The following is a 7779-nucleotide window of genomic DNA, read 5'->3' as shown; positions in this document are numbered from 1 at the left end:
CACTGACACTAAAATCATGAAAGCCTACTCTAGCCCACTGAAATACTACTGCTATTAATTTCCACAACTTTCCACCTTTCTGCAGCAACAGCTCTCACCAATCTCTACATTTACCTCTCCAGACTCTGCTGTTTCCCACCTGTACCAGACACTAGAAACAGCCCTTGACGAAGTGACTCCAGCTTCCCATTACAAGTGGCACTCCAAATTAAGAAGAAATCTACATAATCAGTCACATAAAGTAGAACGTCAGTGGCGTAAATCTTGGAGTTTGGGTGACTTCACTCACGTATAAGACTGCCTACCACTCCTACCACGATGTTTTGGACACTGCCAAACAAACATACAGTACTTCCAATATCTTTTCACACCTCCAACCCCAATACATTTAAATCACTTATATGTCCTCCCTCACCCCCTCCACCAGCTACCATTATTGCACAAGAACTTGCCTACTACTTTAAGGACAAGATTTATTTCAACCGATATGAGATGTATGCTCTTCCACAGCCAGTGACCTACTCCATTCCCTACCTGAGCCCTTTTTCTTCATTTGAGCTCACAAATGAAGAAGAAATATTAAAACTCTCTATCTAACTACTGTCCTATCTCTCAGCTCCCATGCCTCTCCAAGCTACTTGAGAGACTTGCCTAAACTCACCTCACACACTTTCTTAAAACCTACAACTTACTGGACCCGCTTCAGTCAGTCTTTCATTCCCAACACTCCACAGAGACAGGGCTAACTAAAGTAGTGAATGATCTGGTCACTGCTAGATTTAAAGGCCATTACTCATTCTTCTAGATCTCTCTGCTGCTTTTGAAACTGTTGATCACACTCTTCCTCTACAAACACTACACTCCCTAGGTCTTAATAATACAGCCCTTTCCTGGTTTTCATCTTACTTATCTGTACGCTCTTTCAGTGTTCGTTTCTCTAACTCTACTTCCTCTTCACTACCTCTGTTAGTCGGAGTTCCGCAAGGCTCAGTCTTAGGTCCTCTGCTTTTCTCCATCTATACTTCTTTGCTTGGCAAACTAATCAGCTCTTTTGGATTTCAGTATCACTTATATGCAGATGATGCTCAAATCTATCTATCAACCCCAGAGTTGTCACAAGTGGTTTTGGGCTGAGTCTCTGAATGTCTCTCTGCCATCTCATTTTGGATGTCTTCTCGCCAACTCAAATGCAATATTTCCAAAACAGAATTACTTATATTCCCGCCAACTAAGAACAGTTACCATCCTGATATCTCCATCACTGTTGACAACTCGACAATCTACCCTACCCCAAAAGCTTGTTGCTTAGGGGTCATCCTCGACTCTGACCTGTCCTTTCTTCCCCACATTCAATCTGTCTCCAAATCATGTTATATGCAACTAAAAAACATATCCAAAATACGACCGTATCTCACACAAGACACTACAATAGTCTCCTAACTGGTTTTCCCAAGAACAGACTACACCACTACAATCCATTTTAAATGCTGCAGCTAGGCTGATCTTCCTTGCAAGACGCTCATCGTCAGCTGAACCACTCTGCCAGTCCCTCCATTGGTTACCTGTATCTTACCGTATTCAATATAAAACACTTCTACTAGCATATAAAGCTATTAACCATACTGCACCAGCATATATCTCTCTACTTATCACAAAATATCTGCAATCTTGACCGCTCCGCTCTGCGTCTCTCTTCTACAAGGGTCACTAGCTCCCATTCACTATTACAGGACTTCCATCGGGCTGCTCCCACCCTATGGAATACCCTTCCACGCACAATAAGTCTATCCACTAGCCTCCAAACTTTCAAGCGTTCCCTGAAAACTCACCTCTTCAGGCAAGTCTATCATATTTAATTTCTACACGCATAATCCTCTGAGGCACTTATGTATTATATAGCTTCCCTTCTGGACTTGTAACTTGGTGGGACTGTTATACTATTACTAATGCCTGTGCTTGTGTTTCCCTCCTATATCCCTATAGATTGTAAGCTTGCAGCAGGGCTCTTCTACCTCCAAGTCTGTCTGTTGTTACCCAGTTTGTTTTATCACTGTCTACTATTGTAAAGCGCAACGGAATCTGCTGCACTATATAAGAAACTGTAAATAAATAAATAAATAATTGGAGGGTCCAGTTCAAATTAGTTTCAATGTGATCATGGCATTGAAAGCAATATATTTGTTCCTCTTGGCTTCCAAATGTTGGTGTTGCAACAGCAACATGACAGGGTATGCCAGCTTCAGGAAAACAATTAATTTGACCCTCTGGTATTCTGGTGGCCAACTATAAGGAAATATTGTATCACCTTTATCCAAGCCTGTACTTCCTGTACACATTTCTGATGCCCCAGCACATTCCACAAAGGCCAATGAATCCTGTCTACATGGCATCCATTATAGCCTTTCACTGCACTCAGAGAAACACCAGTATTGCATATCTAAACAAGTTCATTTCAGCCTTTAAGAAAACTGACAGCAGTATAAAAAGTGTTTCAGATTTTCACAAAAGAGGACATCATGCACTTCGTATTTTGCCATTTAAAAGAATTCTTCTTTTCAATGTTGAGCTTAAATAAGCTGGGAAGCAACATCTGTTTACTTGTCCCTCACTATACCAATATCTGCATCTAATTCAATTTGGCTGCATTTCTTATGATTCGATCTTCTCTAATCCATCAACCTTCTTTACTAGCCTTGTCCCTCACACAACCTTGTCCCTCTAAGCCAGTGGTTCCCAAACTGTGTGCCGTGGCACCCTGGGGTGCCTCTGGACACTCTCAGGGGTGGCTCGGGTTGGTGGCGCAGGACCAATTCAAATTATTTATGGTCAATGTAATTGGCAAAACCAAAGCTGGCGGCTGGTGGCTTCCAATCATAAAATATGTGGACAAACAGAAGCAAATCCTTCCCTTATCAAAAAACTGAACCCAAGAATGACCTATAAGTACAATTTACTTTATTTAAAAACATGTTTTTTCATTTCTCAATAAGAAACTTTTGGTCTAGGGGTGCCGTAAAAAACATTCTGATACTCCAGGATCCGGTGATTTGAAATAGTTTGGGAATCACTGCTCTAAGCACTAAGTGGCTTGGCCCAAGTGCTATGTCTCTGATTGTATTCATTGCCAAGTAGATTCTCTTCTGAGAGCAAATAGGAATGCGACACTGAAATGCATAAGAGTAATCTGTATTAGGCAAGACTTTTACATGTTTGAAGCACTTAATTTCAATAGTTAAAGAGTGTCTTTAAATGTATATTCATGTGTAAGTGCAACAGCATAGGTGCAAAATGCAATCTATAAGAATAGGGACTACGTGGCTTAGATCTTAAAAACCATCCTAATCCGACATATTGTTTAACCACTTAACTGGCTAATATTTTTTTTTTTTTCAAAAACTGCTCCGAAATGGTTGGGTTTTCTTTATGATTGAGTTAGGTTAAGAACATATATTTAAAAAGTATCCAATTCAATAATATTTTTATATTAACAAAAAAACAAACACTAAGGGGGAAATTTACCAATATGAAAAACCTAGTTTTTCGTATTGGTATTTCCCCTACGACTGCATACGACTGTTTCAGTCGTATGCAAAGTCGTGTTCCGGAGGGGAATGTACAAAGCAGTCATATACGACTGCTTTGTAACCCTCCGATGTCGTAGGAATTCGTATTAGCTGGCCATATATACGGCCGCTAATACGAATTCGTACAGGCAGTCTGCACGGATCAGTCAGATCCGTGCAGGCTGCAGTGTGTGAAAAAAATAGAAAAATTGAATTTAAAAAAAAAAACAGCATGGGGTCCCCCCCACAGCTGTAACCAGCACCAGGCTGAAGGAGCCGGGGCCGGTAATTAAAAATCAGGGAACCCGACAAATAGGGGTTCCCCGATTTTTAACAACCAGCCCCAGGCTCCAGGTCCGGGGCTGGTTCCCAAAATACGGGGGACAAAATGACTAGGGGTCCCCCGTATTTTAAGAACCAGCCCCAGGCCAAACCAGCCAGCAGGGTAATGTCACAGCCGGGGGACACTTATGATATAAGGTCCCGCGGCCAAAACATTAACCCTACTGACCAGTCGGCCTGGCCAGGGGCCCTGGGGGAATGGGGACCCCCCCAATGAAGGGGTCCCCCCCCTCCAGGACTTACCTGACCAGGCTGAAGCCTGGTGCTGTCCCCGGTGACCCTGGGCTGTGGTCACTGGGCTGATAGTGGTGTAAAAAAAATAATAATAATCTATTGTCTAATACTGGGGCACTATGAGTCCCAGCAAGCCTCCCCCGCAAGCTGGGACTTGGAGAACCACAAGTCCCAGCCTGCGGGGCATTAAAGGGCCCGCTGGGTCTTGTAGTTCCACAGTATTAAAAATAGTAAAATAAACACACACTGACACACATTTAAAATAAAACTTTAATACATCCAAAGCCCTTACATACTAATACTTACCTATCTTCTTCCCGTAGGTAGCCCTGGTCCTGATGTCCTGTGTCATCTTCTGGATCCATATCGACGTCGCTGTCCATGTCGGCGATGGCGTCGGCGTCCGGAGTCTGACGAAATCCATGGAGGAAGCTGTGTAAGGAAACCATACTCACCTGTCCCAGGGCGACGTAGTCCAGGTAAGGGTCTTTGCAAAAAAAAAAAAACAACACGCGAAACCAGACTGGACAGATGAGCCGCACGGTGTTTGTGTACATGGTGCGGCTCCGCCTCCCGAATGCCGCTATTGGCCACCTTCCACAGCTTCCTCCATGGATTTCGTCGGACTCCGGACGCCGACGCCATCATGGACAGCGACGTCGACATGGATCCAGAAGACGACACAGGACATCAGGACCAGGGCTACCTACAAGATAGGTAAGTATTAGTACGGCTGCTTAGTAAATCAGGAACCACCATTCTTTTGAATGGTGATTTCTGTCGTATTCTATCGATGGTGTAGACATTCGTATTTGTAAATACAAATACGTATGTTCCATCTTTAGGAATACGAATTGTTGTATTTTGGGGATTGAAAATCCCGAAAATACAAATGTGTAAAAAATAGGTGTATTTCTGCCTACGAATACACCTATTTTTTACGAATCCATTTTGGTAAATTTCCCCCTAAATGTTTTTAAATAAACATGGACACAAAAAAGATGGTCAATATACTGATCAACCAATGATAGGGCTACTCTGACTAGTTTTCCAGAAACTACACATTTCTTTAGCTTCAGGTGGCCACAAAGAAGATGGGGAACTGATTTCTAACATTTCCATAATGGCTTCTAATCTCTGCAGCTTGGGGAGGGGGGTGCAGTCCTGCCAGGCTGACCATTCAACAGTGATTGGCAGCACGGCAGGCACTAGGGGAGGGAAACATGATGCAACTCCACTGTGTTGCAACTCCATCAGGCAAGCGGTTAAATATTATGGCTTGCAAAATTACATTATGGACCTGACAATTTGTCCCCAAATGACAGGAGCATTAAAAAACAAAAACAAAAAAAAACACATTGTATTCAAAGCAGCAACTATGTTAGGAAATAGATGCTGTCATCTGTCCATTCGTAAACCACAGACCACATGCAGTTCACTGGTACTGAGGATGGTCATCATCCATTATTTGCTCTTGCCTCTCACCAGTATGTATCTGTTCACAACTGTGCAAACACTCCTCTCCTGTACTCAACCTACATTAGAACACTTCTCATTCTGTCTAATCTTTCACAAGCTGCTGTAAGTGTTCACACAAAGCTGCATGAGCTCATGTACATGCAGCAAATATTCAAAGTATAAATAGACTTCATGCAGGATATGCTACGCCAAGTACAGCATAACTCATTCAGCATCAAACCTTATATATCTAAATTTCAATCAGTGGCAGATTTTACGTATGGACTGTAAAATTCGCCACATCAACTCATGTCAGTGAGCCAGATGAAGTATGCGAAACTGCACTGGCTCAATGTTACTGCCAGTGGCTTCCTATTGGAAGTCCTACCTGCCAGTCACCTGCATGCCAGGCAGTCCCATGGAAGGTGTTTCCTCCCTTCAGGCATGCCAGTCCATGCTGTAATAACTAGAGAGATGGTTTCCTGTAGAAAGGCACTCCCTGCCTGATCATCCTAGCCGGCTTCTATAAGCTGCAGCTAATGCAGCCCATAGAAGCCGAGGGTTTGCACATATGCAGTATTGTCGTTGCTATAGTGCATGTGCCGCTCCCAGCGCCTTTCAGTTACATTGTGTAGGTACCAGAAGCCATCTGGCGGTAGGAACCAGGCAGTAGGGGCAAAATGCCAGGGACCAGGCAGCACGGCTAGCTATTGCGGGCATCATAAAAGACCAGATCAATACTGTCAGAGGTCAATGTCCTCACACAGCCTCAAAAACAGAAAGAAGGCTGGAGCTGAAGAGGCAGAAGGGGGGCTGTAAATAGAAAGATATAATAAGGAGGGGGCACTTTTAGTCATATATAAGTGGATGAAGGGACATTTATAAATGTGGATAAAAAAAATGGACTGAAATCTGACTAATAAAATGGTTATAACCCAACTGCAGCTGTGGCCGTGGACCCTTAGGATTTACAAATGAAAAGTTATTAGCCCCACACACATCTAGTAAGCAAACATGGTCAAAATGTTAAATTAATTGTATAGAAAAAATGTCTGCCAATGCTGTAGAGGCCATGCATATGGCCAACACAGCATTTTGCATATAGTGTCTGCTAAGAAAGGATAGAAAACAATGGATTACAATCGGTTTCACAATGTACTGACACACGGGGCGATATTAGCGTTGCAGGCTAAATGGTTGCTGAGCAACCATATAGTCCAGGTTTTTGTTGTGGACAGGGTGATAAATTGCTAGGTGCGCACTCTTGCAGCCAGCCCTTAATGGTCACTGGTCTCCTGCGGTTTTGACTTTTCAGTGCTGACTTGTCAGTCAAAACTGGAAAAAAACGTTACTCTGCGATAAGCCAAAATTGCTCAGCGAACATATTGCACCATGTGTACACACCATGAGAGAGGAGGAGGTTTGGGTGCAGCCTGCTCATCCAGGCCCCCTCCTCTCTGTCAGGAGCAGTAGGGTCTGAGCGCTCTAGTGCTCAGAGCCTACTGCGCATGGGCAAACCTCTGCTGCATTGTAGTCTGAGCATTAGAGTGCTGCAGATATCGCCAGAAAAATGGTGCGGCGCTCATTTTTCCGCCGATGTCTGCAACGCTACTGCCGCTGCACTCTGGAATGTAAGTTTTGTTGGCAGTCAATTAACCTACCAGTATATTTTTGTATTGTGGGAGGGGTCCACGTTGTTAGGTCGACATGCATTGAAAATAAAACAGTGTGCCTTAAGCATGGCAATCGCAGTGGTACGGTTTTTGTAGTGTCCATGTAGTGTCCATATTCGGGATAAAAAAAAAGTGAAAGATCCAACGTCAACCTTTTGACTGTCAATGGTTGGGCTTGTGTCAACCTAAGCCCATGCCAACCTTCCCTCATTTTAACCCAATGACCCATACCAGTGGGAAGAAACCACAATACCTGGAAAAACCCACAGAAGCACAGGGAGAATATACAAACTCCGCACAGTTAGGGTCATTGTGGGAATCAAACCCTTAACCTCAGAGCTGAGAGGCAGTAATGCTAACCATTACACTATCCGTGCTGCCCCATGAGTGTGTGTACACACAGACACACCACACACACGCTCACAGTGTGTACCTATAATATACAGAGTGTCTCTGCTAGATATAGAAATGACAGAAGTACAGTACATACAGACACCCTCTTTGGGTCT

This window comes from Crinia signifera, chromosome 4 (assembly GCF_055691185.1).
Source record: "Crinia signifera chromosome 4, ASM5569118v1, whole genome shotgun sequence".
In the NCBI taxonomy this organism is placed as follows: Eukaryota; Metazoa; Chordata; class Amphibia; order Anura; family Myobatrachidae; genus Crinia; species Crinia signifera.
Note: the sequence above shows the minus strand (reverse complement) of the source record.